Source organism: Pinus tabuliformis, chromosome 2_1, assembly GCF_031772625.1.
Source record: "Pinus tabuliformis cultivar Carrire ecotype Pingquan chromosome 2_1, CPIR1, whole genome shotgun sequence".
In the NCBI taxonomy this organism is placed as follows: Eukaryota; Viridiplantae; Streptophyta; class Pinopsida; order Pinales; family Pinaceae; genus Pinus; species Pinus tabuliformis.
Window position 1 is genome coordinate 156,968,275 of NC_142299.1, and position 21,875 is coordinate 156,990,149.

Below are 21,875 nucleotides of genomic sequence, written 5' to 3' on the forward strand. Positions count from 1 at the left end.
ACATTTAATCGATCTGACTTCCAGAGCACCTTTACCCAACAAGTCGATATATCACCGCTCCATTATGGAAAATGAAGAGATTAAGTGGAAAATCTAGGACTTGCTGTAAAAAGGGAACATCCGACCAACTTCCTCACCTTGTGGGAGTCCGATCGTACTAGTACAGTAGAAGGATAGAACCTAGAGGCTATTCATTGATTATCGAGCGTTAAAAAAATTCACTATCAGGAATAGGTATCCAATCCCATGGATTGATGACCCGCTGGATCAACTTAAGGGGGCTAAGTAACTCAACAAGATCGATCTGAAGTCTAGTTATCACTAGGTTCCAATAGAGCCCACAAATGTATGGTAGACTATCTTTAAATCCAAGGAAGGCCTTTTTGAATGGTTGGTTATGCCCTTCGGGTTGACAAATGCCCCCGCTACTTTTATGAGGCTAATGGATGACATCTTGTGGCACTTCACCAACTCGTTCATGGTGGTTTATCTGGACGACATCCTCATCTTCAACAAGAGTTGGGAAGAACACTTGCTATACATTCAACAAGTCCTTCAAACCCTTCGACAGCACAAAATGTGTGCCAACTTGGAGAAATGCACCTTTGACATGAGCCAGGTCCAATACTTGGGGTACATCATAGATGAACATGGCCAGCCCTGACCACTCTAATAGAGCTTCACATCTTTTTGGGCCTTGTAAATTTTTATCGGAGGTCCATGTTGGGATTCTCCCATATCACTTGGCCTTTGAGTCAGATTACTAAGGGCGGGGCAAAAGCAAATTTTCCCTGGTCTGAGTCCCAACAGAAGGCATTCATTGAGTTGATGTGCTGCCTCTACTCTACACCAATACTCATACTTCTAGACCTGTAGAAACCATTTGAAATCGAGACAAACGTCTCAAACTATGCTATTGGTGCAGTCCTCATCCAGCACGGGCATCCAGTGGCCTATCATACTGGGACACTTTTTGATGCAATTCAAAAGTACCCCACCTATGATAAATAAATGTATTCCATCATGCATGCTTGTTGACAATGGAAGAACTACATTCTAGGGAAGGAGATGGTCATCCACACCGATCATCAACCACTTCAGTTTATACAGACACAGGGGAAGTTGCAGAATGATCACCATCATAAGTGATCTACATATCTACAACAATTCCACTTGAACATTAAATACAAAAAGGGAAGCACCAATCATGTTGCAGACTACCTCAGCCGGCCCCCAATTGCAGCACTGATTACTGTTCTCAACTCTTGTGGTCACGAGACCTCTGGATGGATGCAACTATACAAAAATGATATAGAGTTTGCCTCCACATACCAGATGCTAGTAGATGGGAAGGAAGTTCCTGATTTCCACCTCTACGACGCATTATTATGATACCTCAGCCACATTTATGTTCCTTCAAGTGAGAGTGCCAAACTGATTTGGGAGGCACACTATAGTTGGATCGCACGACATTATGGGGTTGAGAAAAATGTGGTTGTACTACAAAAGTACTTCTATTGGCCAAAACTATGACTAGATGTTGGGAAATATATCAAATCCTGCACTGCCTATGCCATCGCCAAGCCATCCATCAAGAAGCAAGGCCTATACACTCCTCTGCCTATTCCTAGCCAACCGTGGGAATCCATCTCCATGGACTATATGTTTGGCCTCCCTTCTACCAAACATGGTAATGACTGTGTATTTGTGGTCATGGACAAATTTTCTAAGACAGCTATATTAGCAACCTGCAAGAAGAGTATCACAACAGAGGACACTACCAAATGTAGAAATTTTGAATAATATAACACTCATTCACAGAGATTATCCTGATTATACACTATTTGTGGAATGCATGCATAATACATAACCTCCTCTACGTTGATCATCAATTTTGCGGAATTAAAAACAATGAAACATCAATCGCATGCGCACATTAACACAATATGTAATGGGGAAAGTATACAACTGAAAACCCCGAACTATCTGTATATTATAATGATAGAGAACATGTAACAATACATAGTACAATACTCCTCACAAGTACTCAGTACTATCTCCACCTATTACACACAAACTAGCTTAGATCTGAATCAAGTCACAGGTTCAAATCTCCTCCACTGTTTTCCTGCCTCTACTGCGCAATCCAATGTGAGAATAGGAATGATCCAAGCTTGTTTTCCCTTGGCTTGTACTGCGCAATCCTCATTGGCAATCTCAATCATTGATTGTGCAAATCTCATGCACAACTATAGTCACAACTGATAGTAGTCTCCACCTCTAACACCTGTCTCCACTGAACTGTCCATGCACTGAGTTAACTGATGTATTCTTTAGTTGCTTTATGAGTTAATAATTAGTGAATTAATTAATAATTAATTCACATCACTCATCACTAGTGTATTTGGCAATTAGACTAAATACAACTAGTTCAACTAAGTCAAACTGAACACAACTCTATCAACTCCTCAATCAACTCCACCAAACTCAATCACTTGGGTTCTAACTGAAGTCCATCATGCAATAGCTCAACTGACCCATAAGAAAAGTGTATTTCCTTCTGGCAGTTGCATGTGCCACATCCGTAGCTCGAACTGAAGTGCTGCAAGAGGATAAGATAATGTTTATAGTCCAAATATTATTAAGAGCTAATAATATTTGACTGTTCTATATTTAGACTGGTAGTCTAAAAATAGACTCCTCCCATATGTCTAAAAATAGAAGTCCATCTATTTTTACCAACATGACCAATCATCCAAAAATAGCATACTGCAACTCATAGACCATGATCCATATGTCTAAAAATAGACATAGTATAAAAATAGACTTTGCGCCAAAAATAGCCTGCGGCCCACTTAGTGAAGGTGACTTCTTTTCACTAAGCTCCATCATCTTGTTTCATTTTCAACACTCCCTCTCAACAAGATATGGATTATCTGCAACCCCTATCCTGCAACCCTGGAATGTTCTGCATGCAACACATTTGCCTGGTCCACTTGCTCCAACAACACTTGGAACAAAAACACTCCCAACTGATCACTCTGTTGGGCTAGGAACATACTCTGATGTTGAAGCTCTACCTGCTACTGACAAGTGCTCCCTCTCTGACATCTGTGCTACTGCAACATCTCCATGCATCTCACACCATTGCACACCTCTCTGTGCCACCTAGCACTGTGCAAAACACTTGTGCCTCTCGCATTGCTGCAGCCTGCTAGCTATGCGCTGCCCTGGGATTCCCTACACTGTCGCTCTCTCAACCTCTCCATCTGGATCTGTCTCTACCCAATCAGTCAGTTCCTGCTACTCCACATCGAGGCTCCCATAGCAAGGTCTCATCCAAGAGGTTGGGTACCTCAAGGATCCCGCCCCTCCTCCTTGGGACGATCACTCTATATCGCCCCACCTCCTACCTAGAGGTATGGCTGCATGTGATCCCTCAGCCCACCTGGCTCAAAGTTTCCCCCTAATGGAGGTCTCTGCATGAGTAGATGTCTCTACTCGATATCCTCTCAGCTTCCCTTATTGTGGCTGCTCCACAACCTCCTGAAGCTGTTGCACCAATCGTGGCTCCTCCATAATCGTTTGAGACTTATTCTGGCTCTGCATGTTGAGAGGTAATATACGCTCCCTCTCAACCACCAAGTCTCGATCAGTTTCCTCACTGCTCAAGGATTTGCATGCATCTTGAACCTCAAGAGCATACAAGTTCTTGACCCGTGAACCAATCTGCTTCACATGTCTAGTGATGATGTGTCTAAGGAAAACCTTTCCCTTACTGAAGACTACATCATAGCCTCTATCTTCCAGCATTGCGATCGACACCAAGTTTCTCTCCAGTCCTGGTACATACTTGACATCGGTCAAGGTAAGGTGAGCTCCATGCTCCCTCTGAAAAATAACTGTGCCTACACCTGATACACTATACTTCTCATCATTACCCATCGCTATGAGTATCTGGAGATCTTTCTCCTCCAAATTACTGAACAAACTCTTGTCACCGGTCATGTGGAAAGAAGCTCCACTGTCAAGAAACCAACCACTTCCCACCATGGATGAAACCATGCATGAAAAGAGCGTGAAATCCAACTCAAACTGTGAAGCAAGTTCCTCACCTTTAGATCCTTCCCCGAATCCCTTCTTGGATTTCCTCCGTGGACAATTTGTAGCACAGTGGCCCACCTCATGAAAACGAAAGCATCACATTTTTGATTTGTCAACCTTCTTCCCATCATTGGAAGAACTGGATTCAGAAAGAGAACCCTTCTCCTTCCCCTTCTTTGCTTTGGCAGCCAAGGCGCAGTTTTCTTCATCAGATGCCTTTGATGAAGATCCGTCCCTGGTATTCCACCTGATCTCCTCTTGTACAATATCTGACCAAATTCTCTCCCATCCTGGCAATTTCTCCCGATCATTGACAGAGTCCTGATAGGAATGCCAACTCTTCAGAAGACCAAGGAGAGCCAAGCTCACCAAGTCCTCATCATCGACAGTCACCTCCACAGTTCCCAGCTCATCCCGGCATTGGGTGAACTTCGTGAGATACTTGGGCATACTGTCTCCATTCTCACACTTAATGTTTCTGAGTTTATCCTTGAGTGCCAACTTCCTCTGGTCGCTCTTGCTTTGGAATAAATCTGTCAACGCTTTCCACATCAAGTATGGAGAAGCCTTTCCATGCAGGCTGGATACAATGTGATCCTTCATGCCCTCCAACAGAATCCTTCGACACTTTGCTGTCTTCTTTTGCCAAGCCTCAACGTGAGCAGCATCAGTAGGCTTTGGGACCTTAGCCTCTATGAACTCCTTCAGCCCATTGTCATCTAACACCGCCTCCATCCTGTCTTTCCATGCAATATAATTTGAGCTACCTTCAAGAGCATACTCCAATCACAATCCGTTGAAAGACATTTCAACTTCGACACCAAGAAAACACTGCTGCAAATTTGAATTCCACCAGCTCAAAAATCAACCGCTTCTGATCTAAAATTCGTGAGAACAAAGTATTTCTCATACAGAGATTGACTGTATGGGATTATACTGGATATCTCACCTTCCAAAAGAAGGATGAATCCAGAGGCTACCTGGCCTGATTACAGACTCTGCCTGAAGAAATAAAATGTAATCACTCTCTAAATAATAGATCCGATGATCAACTTCGCTCTGATACCATGTAGAAATTTTGAATAATATAACACTTATTCACAGAGATTATCCTGATTATACACTATTTGCATAATGCATGCATAATACATAACCTCCTCTACGTTGACCATCAATTTTGCGGAATTAAAAACAATGAAACATCAATCGCATGCACACATTAACATAGTATGTAATGGGGAAAGCATACAGCTGAAAACCCCGAACTATCTATATATTATAATGATAGAGAACATGTAACAATACATAGTACAATACTCCTCACAAGTACTTAGTACTATCTCCACTTGTTACACAAAAACTAGCTTAGATCTGAATCAAGTCACAGGTTCAAATCTCCTCCACTGTTTGCCTGCCTCTACTACGCAATCCAATGTGAGAGTAGGAATGATCCAAGCTCATTTTCCCTTGGCTTGTACTGCACAATCCTCATTGGAAATCTCAATCATTGATTGTGCAAATATCATGCACAACTATAGTCACAACTGATAGTAGTCTCCACCTCTAACACCTGTCTCCACTGAACTGTCCATGCACTGAGTTAACTGATGTATTCTTTAGTTAATTTATGAGTTAATAATTAGTGAATTAATTAATCATTAATTCACATCACTCATCACTAGTGTATTTGGAAGTTAGACTAAATACAACTAGTTCAACTAAGTCAAATTGAACACAACTCCATCAACTCCTTAATCAACTCCACCAAACTCAATCACTTGAGTTCTAACTGAAGTCCATCATGCAATAGCTCAACTGACCCATAAGAAAAGCATATTTCCTTCTGGCAGTTGCATGTTCCACATCCGTAGCTTGAACTGAAGTGCTATAAGAGGATAAGATAATGTTTATAGTCCAAATATTATTAAGAGCTAATAATATTCGACTGTTCTATATTTAGACTAGCAGTCTAAAAATAGACTCTGCCATATGTCTAAAAATAGAAGTCCATCTATTTTTACCAACATGACCAATCATCCACAAATAGCATCCTGCAACTCATAGACCATGATCCATATGTCTAAAAATAGACATAGTATAAAAATAGACTTTGCGCCAAAAATAGCCTACGGCCCACTTAGTGAAAGCGACTTCTTTTCACTAAGCACCATCATCTTGTTGCATTTTCAACACCAAATTCTTCTTTGAATGCAAATGAGTACATTTTTGGATCCCACAGACCATTATATCAGATTGGGATAGCAGGTTATTGAGCACATTCTGGTCAAGCCTCTGGACACTATTGGACACCAAGCTCACCAAGTCGAATGCCTTTCATCCCCAAATTGATGGCCAAATGGAGGTTTTCAACAGGATGATAGTGCACATACTCCGAATGTACAACTCCAAACATCCTCGAACCTGGGATGAGAGTCTTCCATATGTGAAACATAATTATAATAGAGATCTTATTGGCTTGAGGGGGCTTGGACCTAGGTTCAGAGTTAGCTGTGCTAACCAACAGAAACCTACACTACCGGTCCTTTTGGCAACAACCCGCGTAGTGCAGGATGTAGTCTCACCCGAGGTAGTATTGGGGGATGCTAGAACCAGTTTTCTGCATCCAGAAGGCTATGTGATGTGGGGTTAAGGCGCTTTTTCAGTTTCAGGTATGATCTAACCTTTGGGAACCCTTATTCATGAAATTTCCAAATTTAAGTGATTTTTTGTTAAAGACAACTATACAATTCGCGTAAATGTCTAATCATGCATAAAGTAACATATAACAGTAGATCCAGATCTTCCCAGAGTACTTAAGATAAAATACAAATGAATTTCAGTCGGTTATATGTAAGTACAAAAATTGCACAAGAATACAAAAATAGGCACAAAATTGCTACAAATATCTTTTATTACTTCATATATTCTTTATACAAACTTTCCAGATCCTGCGTACACAGATGCAGGGCCCCCGCAGTTAACTACGGAATTACCAAGGTCTTCGTACACTCAGCTACAGGAGCCTTCCCCTTTGCCCAAAACACATAAAAATCATACAAACTCATAACATTTTAAAATCCCATTTATTCATTAATTGTTTTCCTTAGACTCGCTAAGACACCCTTTTATATACTCTTTTCTATTACAATACCATCGTCTACAAACCATGGGAAAATCTCAAAACAATGCCAAAATGTAAGGGGTTTTGACCTTCCTAAAACCCCTTGACTCCTATTGACCTGCACGCTGCGCACTCCACTCCTCAAAATGCAGAGACTTATAATATTTTAACAAAACTGACCCAGGGGACCCCGTCCCAACAACTCTCCATAGCTCGACCAGTCGCAGTCTCTTTCAAGTGCGTCTAGGATTTCAACTGTTGTGTTCGATTAATGTTGCCATGCATCAGGCGACTACACAGACAAAATCCACACATTTATTGTCAAAGGCAGATAAAGCGACCAGATTTATTGAACGCATACAACACATATGTCAGCAGGTTCATGATGTCCCAGAGAAGTCAAATGCCAAGTACAAGCAATGACATGATCAACATTGTGTGCCACACAAGTTTGAGGTGGGAAACAAGAATGCCTCACTGGAGCCCATCGGAAACTGATACCAATCTGATATGGCCCTTACACCATTACCAAGGCTATGGGAGACAATGCTTTTGAGCTCAACATTCCCCCATTCCTTGGTCTGCAGCTAGTGTTCAATGTGGACCGCATTTGACCATAATTCCCACCATTACTGGACCTGTTAGACATTATAAAACATCTCACACCAATAGAGTTAAATCCACACTGCATGGAACATGCCACAACTAATCATATTATGGACACACAGGTCGAGAACACTCATCAACAGAAGATCCAATGGTATCGGGTTGTCAAAGCTAACCAACTCCTGCACCAAAGCAAGTGGCTCACTAGGGACTAGGTTCAACATAAATTTCCTCACCTCATGGAGGCTCTGCATGTAATGGGGACCATTGCTTCCTAAGGTGGGAGGAATGATCTAGGTGGATATTGATGGCCACCCACCTATTCCATGTAGATTTCCAGTCGGTTTCAATTGTTTCCATGTTTATTTCAACATTTACTATTTTTAGTAGTTTTTTGGGTCTTGAACTTCCAGAGCAGTTTTGACCCCCTAAACGACTTTTTTTTGAGGTTTGATATAGGCCCATTGCCATAGGTAAAGGCCTGCAACAAAACTTGTAGTATTCGGAGAGTCCTTTCCAACAAGGTATCATACGTGCCAAATGGAGATAATATGACCAAGTTATGACCCTGGGAAGTTGGGTGCCTAACTAACCCCAATGGGGCCCATAAACTCTTGGCATTTCATCCCCTGGGGTTAGGGTTTTGGTTATTTAGGGTTTTATCATGTTTTTCAATAATAAATAGGTCCTTGAGCCTTATTGTAACACAATTCAGAGGCATGTAGCCGCCACATCCCCTCAAAGATAAGCTACCATCGCCTGAGCTAGTCTTATTTCCATTTTGTTTGTAAGCATATTTCAATATTTGATATTAATGAAATGAAGTGTTATTTCTGTTGCAACTTTGTATTTATGGTTATATCTGTAATTTTTTTCATCCCTGTTTAAATTCGAATCATCGAATGTAGTTAGATGTAGTAGTTTCCTTGGTTATGCTTCTTATTATTGATTTTTTATAGCAAATTTATAAAAAATTGTAGCACCTCTATATGTATTGATGGACATGTGGAATTCGAATGGACTGATACATATGATACTAATTTTGTATGTCTAAAGAGGATGGTCTTAATAGCTCTTGTATTGCGGGGACCAAATTGGAATTTACCATTTCATATATCCTCAGATGCATCAGATACAATGATAGTAGTAGTCCTCAGACAAGAAGAGGATAACAAGCCTTATGCAATTTATTACATTAATAAGAAACTTACACCAGATGAACTGAATTACACTGTGACAGAAAAATATTTCTTAGCTGTTATTTATGTCATAAATAAATTTCGCCATTACATAACAGGATATCAAGTTTTTCTGTACATCGATAATTCTGCCATTTGTTATTTAGCTAACAAACCTGTTACCAATGTTATAGTAAACCACTGGTTATTTACATTGCATGGAGTTTGAAGTTACCATAAAAGACCATATAGGAAAAGAAAACCTTGTTGTAGAAGTTTTTTCAAGAATTCCAACTACAGTCGACTCTTCCCCAGTTGAAAGCTAATTCCTGGATGAACATTTGTTTGTTGCAACTATTAAAACACCCTCATATTCTGATGTAGAAAATTACCTAACAACTGGAAGATTTCCATCACATTTTTCATCTCAAGAAAAAAAAATTATTATCCAGCACAACGTGCACTTTTCATGGATGGATGACTACGTTTTTCATATAGGGGTTGATCTTCATATTCGAAGATGTGTTAGAGAAGATGAAATTTATGATATCCTTAGGGCCTGTCATGATGAGCCTTGTGGGGGTCACTTTGCTGATCGGAGAACTGGACGTAAGGTATTATAGATGGGCTATTTTTGGCCCGCAACATTTAAATATGAAAAGAAATACATCCAGAGTTGTGATAACTGCTAAAGGATGGTCCATCCCATTCCTTCTAACAAATTTCCCCTTCAACCGCAAATTATACTAGAACCATTCGAAATATGGGAAATGGACTTTTTAGGCCCCTTTAACCCAACTTCAAATCAGAAAGAATACATCCTGGTTTGTACAGACTATGTTACTAAATGGGTGGAAGCAGTAGCACTCCCAAGGGCCATGGAAGAAGAAATAATTAATTTTTTGTTCGAACTATTTGTTCAATATGGGCTACATGTAAAAGATGGGGGATCATAGTTCACTAATCACAAAATTTCAACCACGCTGCAAAATTACCATGTTAAACACAAATTTACTTCTTCTTACCATCCACAAGCAAATGGGTAGGTGGAAAGAACTAATAAAGTCTTAGAGGCAATTTTAACTAAAAAAATATCTCTGAATCGTTGAGACTGGGCTGCCAAGCTCTGGAGGCCTTATGGTTCTATCAAACAACCTGGCGCAATATTACTAGCTATTCACCTTATCATTTCGTTTTTAGTAAGGAACCCATTTTTCCAATTGAATTCAAAGTTAAGACTCTCAAAACTGCCAAGGAAGTCATATTAGACCTCACAGAAGCACTGACATAGCGCTTACAACAACTCAAAGAATTAGACTAAATGTGTCTTCTTGCTTTACAACGAACTGTCGTAATTCAACAACAGAGGGCTAAATGGCATGATAGCTTGATTAAAAAGAAAATTTTCTAGAAAGGAGATTGGGCACTGCTATACGATTTGAGATTCCTATATTTCCTAGGTAAACTTCAAATGAGGTGGATTGGTCCTTATGAAATTACCAAAGTTTATGATACTGGAACAATATGCCTTACGAAAATTGATAATGCCGATATTTCTTTCCTTACCAATGGAAATCGACTTCGTATGTACCATCAACCACTTACCAAGGATTATTTTCATCACGAAATCGATAATGATGGTAATCTGCAAGTTGTAGTTGATCTGGGCAATTTCCCGGCGGCCACAATCAGGTAAACCTTTTTGAACAAATTTTCTTTATTTTGTACATAATGTAAATTTTTTTTTTTGTTATTTCTTAAAAGAAAATAATATTAATAATAATAAATAAGAATAAATCATCACTAAATATTTTATCACAGTTGATGTTTCCTTAGCCACAATTGATGTTTCCTCAATCATAAATGTTGTTTCCTTAGCCACAACCATTGTTTCCTCGGTCACAGTTTTTGTTTCCTCAGTCACAATTGTTGTTTCCTTAGCCCCAACCACTGTTTCCTCAGTCACAGTTACTATTTCCTTAGCCACAAACGTTGTTTCCCTAGTCACAATTGTTGTTTCCTTAGCCATAGCCATTGTTTCCTTAGTCACAATTGTTGTTTCCTTAGCCACAACCATTGTTTCCTTAGTCACAATTGTTGTTTCCTTAGTCACAGCTGTTGTTTCCTCATTTATAGTTGTTGTTCCCTTAGTCGTAGCCATTGTTTCCTCAGTCACAATTGTTTCCTTAGTCACAACTGTTGTTTCCTCATTTACAGTTGTTCTTCCCTTACTCGCAACCACTATTTCCTCAGCCACAATTGTTGTTCCCTCGGTCACAACTGCTTTTTCTTTCATTATGTTACTGTTTCTTTATGCACAACGTTGTTTCCTTTAAATACAGTTGCTGATCTTTAACATGCGATTATCATTTTTTAGTGGTATCTTTATTCCTTTAGGGCAATGAATATTTTTAGCTTTCTCCTTATATGATGATGGGAAACCAATTTGTTTTATGGCTATCATTAGAGAATCTTTTATGAGAAATCATTATCAGAATTTTGAAATTTCCGTGAATTTTTAATTCTTTCTACAATTGTAGAAAAATTACAATAATTCCTATATTGCATTCCTTTCATCACCACTTACGAAATATATTTTAATTCCAATCTTCCAACGATAAATGACCATAATATTTTTGAGGACAAAATTAGAAAGCTAGAAAAGTAATTACTATAATACTTCTTACACCATCCCTAACTCTTAAGGAGTTGACATGCCACCCCATTTACTAAGTAACCTATTAATATTAATGAAAATTATAATTTAATAGAGGATAGGAGGTCTCATCATGAGTCGACCTACCATGATCATAGGATCTAGTGGATTGACACTACCATTTCTGGTCACCAAACCAAGGTAATGGCCTCTTTTATTTTAAGTCAATTGACAAGAGGTCTCATCACAAGCTGACTTGTTCACCTCATTAGCTCAAGGGAATGGCATTGTTGTTAATTGGTCACCACGCTAGAACAATGGCCTTTTGTAAACACTTCAAAAAAAATGATAACAACAAAATTCAGAAAATATCTTAGTAAATGGCACAATGACATCTCAAAGGGTTAAAAAGGCAACCGTGTCGATGCTATGAATTCATGTTGGTAGCAGAGGCCATGCCTATGGTATTGGAGTAAAAAAAAGGATTATAATATAGCTTGGCTTTTTGTTCCTTCAAAATTAAAACAAGAACGGTTGTTAAATCTATTTATGGACATTCTTAAACCCTTCCAAGAATGTGGTGATGTTTGGTTCTTTATGAGCATTTTACTATAATTCTACATATTAGAAATACTCTTTTTCCAAAAAATCAACATTCTAAATTAATCTCCCTTTCTTTTCTCTAATGATACACTTGATATAACTATTACTTCCATCCATCTAGTCCTTTGTACACATTTCCCCATGCCTTTGTTTTGTCCACATCCTCTGTGGGTTTTAATAAATCACGCTATTATTACCACACATGAATCATAATCATTTCCTCATGCGCCATAGATATATCACGATTTCTATTTATCCTTTTGATGATCACTTTATTGCACTGCATTAATGTACCATTATCTTCCAAATGTGCCAAATCTTCCATCTTGTCAAAATTTGATTAATGGTCACGAAAAACCTTTACTCTTATTGGGGGAGCGAATTTGAAACTGAAAACTGACTATTATTTTCATTTCCAAATACCATTACATGTCGTCGAACTGATATACTTTGTACAAGATTATTTTCATTTTATATTGTGAATCCTATTGTTTCTAAATTGCAAGATTATGCCCTATTGAACAGTTAACAATGGGTGGGAATTCAGTCTGAAATGAACCCACGTAGCTGCAGGTTTCAAAACAAGCGTGCAACATTTTAATGCAAGCTGAATGGATAGAATATTTTGAACGAATAATTGCACTAGAATTCACTAAGAGTTTGGACAATGGTGTAGTAGTAGTGAGAAAAATACAGGTACAAGTAAATGAAAGTGCAATAGCAGAAGTGATAGGGTTCTCAATGGAAGGAGAAAAGTGGTATGAGATACACACCTCTCTTCAGAACATGACTCTTCTGTTCTTAAATCTTGGCAAAGAATTGATCAGAAAGGGGAAGGGGTATAACCCCAATTCGTTTCCTGAGCCATGGAAGGAGATAACAGAGATTGTCCAGTAGTACATCACCTGTGATGGAAGATACGATGTGGTAAGAGGGTGTCATCTTAACTTATGACATCCCTGAGGCAAAATTTAACTTTGAACCTCCCATATTTTCTTAATTTAGTATTACGTGAGACTACTACTAGATTAAGGAGGTCCAAGGACCAAGCTACAGTTGTAAGTCACCATGGACTTATCAAGCTATTAGTTATAAGAAGCCTTAGCCAAGTCCAACAAACTTGGGAAGATTTCTTTAGAAACCCTGATGATGATCAAGACACTCCTTTAGAAAATGAAACAATTATTGGAACATCTAGGACATTTCAGATAGTGATAAGAAGCCAAAGGGACACAATGAGGAAAATTTAGAAAAAAACCCCATGACAGAACATATTTCGCAAGAGATTGTATATATTGAGAAACCTCAAAAAATTAGCAGAGCGGAGAAGAGGATGGAATTAGTTTTAGCTTCCCTACCTAAGAAAAGGAGGAGGTCTGATAGACTTGTAAAGAAGGGTTAGCCTTCCTTGAACCCTCTTTAGCAGCTAACAAAAGAAAACTTAGCTTAGGATGTATAAAATTTAGATCAGATAGAACATGAAACAACAATAGCCCAAGCATTGGAAGGGCTAGAAATTTTACTAGATACTACATGATCTGGATTTAAACAGGAACACAATGAATTACAGATATAACCATACACACAAAGATGCAACATAAATAATACTTCATTTCATTACTGTAAAATATTGAAATATGCTTACAAACAGAAATGGAAACAAACTAGCTAGGGCGATGGTAGCTTATCTCTGAGAAGAGATGTGGCGGCTACATGCCTCTGAACTGTCTTACAATGAGGCTTTAAGGCCTATTTATTGTTGAGAAACAATGGAAAACCCTAAACATCCAAAAACCTAACCCTAGGAGATGAAGTGCCAAACAATGGACCCCATTTTGGGTAAATTGGTACATCGACTTCCCGGGGTCGTAACTTTGGCATATGATCTCCGTTTGACGTGAAAAATACTTCGTTAGAAAGATCTATCCGAGGACTACAACTTTGGGAAGAGGAACATAGGTCCATTGACGTATGTTGCTCCCAGTTTTCCCAAAAAAACATCATTTGGGGCCTCAAAACGGCTCTGGAAGTTCGGGACCTGAAAAAATGCTAAAAATAGTAAACTGTGCTACAATTAAGGAAACTAAAAAATTGAAAGAAATAATGGTGGGGGTCCAAGTGGAATTTGTGGGTGGCCACCAATATCCACTTGGATCATTCCTCCCCCCTTAGGAAGAAATGGTCCCCATTGCGTTGAGTTCCTCCATGAGATGAGGAAACTTCTACTGAACTTGGTCCCTGGTGAGCCACTTGCCCTGGTGAAGGAGTTGGCCTGCTTTGACAACTCGATACAGTTGGATCTTCTACTAGTGAGTGTGCTTGATCTATGTGGCCATGATTCGATCAGTTGCATCTTGTGCCATGCAATCTAGATTTAACTCTGTGGGTGTGAGTTGTTCTGCAATGTCAGATGTGTCTAGTAATGGTGGAAAGTATGGCCGAAGGCGGTCCACATTGAACATTGGGTGCAGGCCAAGGAATGGGGGAATGCTGAGCTCAAATGCATTATCTCCCACAGCCTTGGTAATTGTGTAAGGACCATAATGGAGTGGTCTGAGTTTCCGATAGGCTCCGGTAAGGTGTTCCTTTTGTAAATGCAACCAGACTTTGTCGCCCTCCTGAAACTTGTGTGGCACTCGATGTTGATCATGTCGCTTCTTGTAATTGGCATTTGATTTCTCCAGAATGTCATGGACCTGCTGGTGGATATGTTGGATGTGCTCAATGAAGCTGTTTGCCTTCTCTATTTCGGACTGGACATGAGTCGAATCTGCCTGAGTAGCTCCAAATGGCATGGCCACATCAATGGGACACAGTGGTTGGAATCCCAAGCCCACCTGAAAAGGGTTGTGGCCAGTCGAGCTGTGGAGAGCTCATTTATAACTGTGCTAAACATAGGGGAGGCTCTCATCCCATGTGCATGGATGCTTTGAGTTGTACATGCTTAGAATGTGTATGCTCATCTTGTTGAAAACCTCTGTATGGCCATTAGTTTGGAGATGGAAGGATGTGGACTTAGTGAGTTTGGTGTCGAGCATCGACCAGAGACTGGACCAAAATGTGTTGAGGAACCTACTGTTCCGATCTAAGATGATAGACTGTGGGATCCCAAAGTGTATCCACACTCATTTAAAGAAGAGTTTAGCAGTGGCTTCTGCTGTGATATTCTTCTTGCAGGCTGCCATAATGGCCATCTTTGAGAACATGTCAATGACCACAAAAACACAGTCATTTCCATTCTTAGTGGAAGGAAATCTTAACATGTAATCCATGGATATGATGCCCAAGGTCGACTAGGGGTAGGCAGCAGGGTATAGAGGCCTTGCTTCTTGATGTTCGGTTTGGCAATGGTGCAGGAAGTGCATGATTTGATGTACTTACCAACATCCTGTCGAAGATTTGGCCAATAGAAATACTTCTGCAGTACTGCCACTGTTTTCTCGACCCCGAAATGCCCCATAGCCCGACTGTAGTGTGCTTCCAAAATCATCTTGGACACTCCATTGAAGGAAGAAAAAGGTGACCTAGGTGGCATAACAGGGCATCTTGGAGGTGAAAATCTGGAACATGCTGACCCTCCAAGAGTTTTTGATATGTGTAGCCGAATTCTGGGTTGCTTTTGTAGATAAGTGGCCACTCATAAGTCTCGTGCCCACAAGAGTTGAGCATGGTGGTTAATGTTATGATCGGTGGTCGATTGAGGCAATCTGCAACATTATTGGTGCTGCCCTTCTTATAATTGATATTCAAATGGAAATGTTACAGGTATGTGGACCATTTCTGATGGCGATCATTCTGCAATTTCCCTTGGGTGTGTATGAACTGCAGGGGCCGGTGGTCTGTGTGGATGACCGTTTCCTTCCCCAAAATGTAATGCTTCCATTGTCAGCAGGCCTGCATAATGGAATACATCTCTTTGTCATAAGTGGGATACTTTTGGATTGTGTCTGAAAGTGTCTCACTGTGATATGCCACTGGATGCCCATGTTGAGTAAGGACTGCCCCAATAACATAGTTAGAGGCATCTATCTTGATCTCAAATGGTTATTGTAAGTCTGGTAATGTGAGCACTGGTGCCGAGTAGAGGTGATGTTTCAACTCTGTGAATGCCTTTTGTTGAGATTCAAACCAAAAGAATTTTGCTTTCGCTCCTCCCTTAGTGACTTGACTCAAGGGCCAAGTGATATGAGAAAATCCCAACATGAACCTGTGGTAGAAGTTGGTAAGACCCAGAAAGCTACGAAGCCCTATCAGAGTGGTTGGAGATGGCCAATCCTGAATGACTTGGATCTTGGCTGGATCCACATGCACCCCCTGTTCATCAATAATGTATCCTAGATACTAAACCTGGATCATGCCAAAAGTGCATTTCTCCAAATTGGCACATAACTTGTGTTGCCACAGTGTTTGGAGAACCTGCCGGATGTGGTGGAGGTGTTCTTCCCAACTCTAGCTGTAGATAAGGATGTCATCCAAGTATACCACTACAAATGAGTTGGTGAATGGCCACAAGATGTCATCCATTAGCCACATGAAGGTTGCAGGAGCATTTTTCAACCCAAAAGGCATAACCAACCATTCAAAAAGTCCCCCCTTAGCTTTGAAGGCAGTCTTCCACACATCAGAGGGTTCGATTGGTACTTGGTGAGACCCTGACTTCAAATCGATTTTTCTGAAATATTTTCCCCCCTTCAGTTGGTCTAGGAGGTCACCAATCCGTGGGATCGGGTACCTATTCTAGACAGTGATCTTGTTCAATGCTTAACAGTCAATACAGAGTCTCTAAGTCCCATCCTTCTTTTGTACCAACACGATCGGGCTCCCATAGGGCGATGAACTCGGATGGATGTGACCTTTTTGCAGCAGATCTTGAATTTTCCTCTTTATTTCATCATTCTCCGGAATAGAGCGCCGATAGATTGGTCCATTGGGTAGCAGTGCACCTGGGGTCAGATTGATGGAGTGGTTGACCTGACAGTGCAGAGGAACCCCTGCGGGGGAGATGAAGATGTCCTCATACTCCTCCATGACCTTGTCCATCTGTAATTATCGTGCGGTGGGGACCTATCTGGAGGTTATGGCCACCGTCTTCTTCTTTCCTTGAGGGCGTATCATCAGGAAAACAAAGTTCCCGGTTTTGGAAATGAGCTTACTGCATTGTTTTGTAGTAACCAAAGAGATGGTGGTAGGTGGTGCTACCTCCGGTATCCTGTACAAATTATTTCCCAAAGTAACAATAACAACATGAGGCCTTGATTCATACATAGCATGTCGCTTCCACAAGTATGGTTGGTGTAATAATACATCAAAAACATCAAGGGGAGCAACGTCACACAATACCTCATCTGTGAAGGGCTTGATGTTGTATGGAAGGCGACACTATTGGCTCACACGAAGATCCCGTCCTTGGTGAAGCCACATGATGGTGTATGGTTGTGGATGTGTTGTGGTCGGTAAGCCCAGTCGCTTCATGACCTCTGCTGAAATGAGGTTCTTTTGGCTCCTGTTGTCGACAATGAACTGTAGCAAGGAGGCCTTTACCCACATATGGGAGTGGAAGAGGTGCTTCTCCTCCTTTGGATCTTCGGGTTCCTCCCTTTGGATCTTCGTGGTGACAATGGTGGCATTGGGATCTGCATCGATAATCTTCTTCCCTTTATCATTCCCCCTATCAGGTTTTGACTCAGATTCAAAACATGCATCTGATTTTGAAACCTTTAGCTCGGCCATGAGTGACTCTTTGGCCTGACACTCACTTGTGTTGTGAGTGGAGCTCTTATGGAACTCACACCACTTTCCTGTGTTCTTTTTTGGCTTTGCAGTGTTGTTCTTTGCTTGTGACTTTGGCGGGTTGTATTGGGTCGCCCCACCTTGGATTTGTCCTTTGTTCTGCGGTTTGGGGGCACCTTTCCCTTGTTTCAGATTTGCAGATCCAAAGTCCCGCTTCTTCTGTTTAAACTTTTTCTTGATCTTGACGACATATTAGTATGTCGTGCCAAGCGAGGAGATGTTTAGGAATTCTATTTTGTCCTAGATGTACCTATGTAGGCAGCCACGGTATTTGAGTACCAAATGCTGCTCTGAATCCTTGATACCCAAATTTGTGCGAAGGGTATGGAAAATATTGGTAAACTCCAGCACATCTTGGTCCCTTCCCTGCCACAGCATGGTCCACTTTATGTATTGATCCTCATAGCTTCCGACAGGGTAGTACTACTCCTTGATGGGAGCCCAGAATGAATTCCAAGTGGGTGTGCTAAAAATAGTGAGGCCATACTTTCATCTTTCTACTCATAGTAGGGTTCCCACCAGTCCTTGACGTGGGGGGCAACTTTGAGAAGAGCGAAAGTAATCTTTTCTCGGCCGGAAAAATCATGAACAAAAAATACCATTCTAACAGATTTAACCATTTATCTACAACGTCTACATCTATCTGACCCTCAAATATGGGAATGTCAAAGTTAACCGGTACCTTAAAGGGTGTGGCGCTTCTAAAGTAGCTACTAGAAGTAGATGTCTCGCCCTTGGGTAGCCACTGAAGGATCTAGGAAAAGTTGTCCATCATCGCGTTCCTTTGTCACTCGAGGGCCTCTTCGAGCAAGATTTTGATAGGATCTCTTGCCCCCTCATCTTTCTTTTCGTTTGCCATGGGAAGCTGTCGGGATTTGTGAGGCTGATCTTGCAAGGGTTTGACCAGTTCAAGCCCAAACTCCTTATATCCTGACCTTGTTGGGGACATGAAAAGAAAGACAGAGAAAGCACAGACCGCTCTGATACCACTAATGTATATTTAAATAGGAATGCAACAAATTACAGATATAACCATACACACAAAGATGTAGCATAAATAATACTTCATTTCATTACTGTAAAATACTGAAATATTCTTACAAACAAAAATGGAAATAAACTAGCTAGGGCGATGGTAACTTATCTCTGAGAAGAGATGTGGCAGCTACACACCTCTGAACTATCTTACAATGAGGCTTGAAGGCCTATTTATTGTTGAGAAAAAATGGAAAACCTTAAACATCCAAAAACCTAACCCTAGGAGATGAAACGCCAAACTATGGGCCCCGTTTTGGGTAAATTGGTACATCAACTTCTTGGGGTCATAACTTTGGCATATGATCTCTGTTTGATGCACACAATACCTTATTAGAAAGATCTATCCGAGGAATACAACTTTGGGAAGAGAAACATCAATTCATGGACTCATGTTTCTCCTAGTTTTCCCAAAAAAACGTCGTTTAGGGTCTCAAAACATATCTAGAAGTTCAGGACCCGAAAAAATGCTAAAAATAGTAAACTATGCTACAATTAAGGAAACTGAAAAATGAAAGAAACAATGGTGGGGATCTAAGTGGAATTGGTGGGTGGCCACCAATATCAACCTGGATCACTACAAATTTTTGAAAACTTGTGACCGCTTCAATAGAAGAACTTGCAGTCCATCTTGATAGTCCTCTTGAATAGGGAACTTTTTCAAATTCGTCAGTTGTAACTTCTTCGGTTGATTCTGCAACCACTATTATCCTAGATTCAGATAATGATCCTAAAGTTGTTTCACCCCAAGGGTGTTCTAAAGACTGTTGATACTTTATTAGAGCCTTCCTCTCCGGAGGGAATGACTCCACAACCTTTTGAAAATTTTATTGATGAAGAACAAGATGTTAGCATTGGATTTTTAGCCGAGCCTCAGATTAATTTTTCTAAGGACCTCCTGGAGTCTGGTACTAATATAACGACAAGGGAAGTTGACAACTTACCAACAACCAAACCCACTCAAGAAACTATTCCTAAGGAAGCCGAAATAGTAGTTGATGTTTCCTCCCCAATAACCGTGGTTACCAGTCCTGTACATATAATCACAGGCACTGAAGTTGGGAGAAAGAAAGGAAAAGGAAAACTCCAGAAGAAAATTGATAAGTTAAAAGGAGAAAACAAGAAACTACAAAGGAAAGTACAAAAGCTAAAGAATTGGTTATGAGGTAGCAAGCAGTTTCATAGAGACCATGTCAAGAGACCTAAAAATAAGTAGGAAACTCAGGAAATGGGAGTTTAGACTGATGTTATATCTATCCTTAATGAAGCCAACACTTAGACAAACCTTGTTCCTATTGTTGCTAAAGAAGGAACACAGACTGATCCTGAGGTACAAGCAATGGACATTCCTCCTCCCCTTGTTGAAGTAGGAATTTAGACCGATCTGCCACTTACTTTTATGACAAAGTGGTACAGAGTGAAGAGGTGCCTCCCTATACTCCCCTAATTGTAGAAGCCTCCATTTGAGTTCTACATAAAACTATCAAGGAACAACAACAGTGTTGGGTTGTGTTATATTCTTTCCATGACTAGCCCACCTATATTAGTTTGGGCGGACCTACTTATGGCTTTGTGCATGGTTTTCACACATGGTTTTGGATGCGATGGTTTTCGGTCCATGGTTTTGGATGCGATGGTTTTCGGTATATGTTATTGGATGCTTCAACATGTATAAAAATGTATTGTAACATTGAAAGGAACATAATGAAAAATCAATCTGGTAGTCCCGGTTTTGGGATCCAGGGGAAAATCTCTGTGTATATGTGTTATTTTTCGCAATGTTTATTTCTTGTGTTTTAGAATTCATATGTAGGTAATTTCTGTATGGGGTTAAAACCTACATTTGGTATCAAAGTTGTTTTGGCTTCTAGGGGATGTATTTTTTGCTTAGGGGTTTCGCTCGGGCTTGTGGTAGACCCTGTTCAGTGGGAGATCTGTGGGATCGATTCTGATGGTGAAAGAAGATGAAAAGCAGTGGAAAGATAGAGATCAAGAAATTTAATGGTCAGAGTTTTGAGTTGTGGAAACTGAAGATGGAGGATCCATTGGTGGATAAATATTCGTGGATCATGGTAGATCCGGGTACTAAACCAACGGGAGTGTCCAATGAAGAATGGAAGAAGTTTGATCAGAAGGAAAAGAGAACAATATGATTGTGTGTCTCAGATTTAGTATTGCTGAATGTATCAGGGGAAGCTACAACTAAGGATTTATGGGACAAGTTAGGGACTTTGTACCAATCTAAGTCTCTGGTAAATAAACCGTTCCTATGGAAAAAACTGTATAACCCGAGGATGAAAGATGGAGACTCGGTGATAGAGCATCTGAACCTATTTAATATTGTGGTAAGTCAGTTATTATCTGTTGATATTAAAATTTTAGATGAAGATAAGTGCATCAGTTTGTTGTGTTCTCTACCAGATTCGTGGGATAGTCTAGTTATTGCAATAGGTAGCAATGCAACTACCTTGCAGTTTGATGAAATAGTCTCATCCTTGCTGACAGAGGAGATGAGATGGAAAAATATGGAGAGATAGAGTGGTGGTGCTTTGTCTGTATGAGGACGATCTCAGAACAAAAACAAAAATAAGTCACTGAGTGGGAGATCTAAATCTCCAGGAAAACCTGTAAAGGTGGTGTGCTGGAAATGCGGAAAGGAAGGGCACTACAAAAGGGACTGTAAATCTAAAGCTCCTGACAAAGGAAAGGGATCTAATGATGCTCCTTCCGTAGAGGCAAAAACCACCTCAGATGAAGGTGGGGATGTGTACTTTTCTTCCTC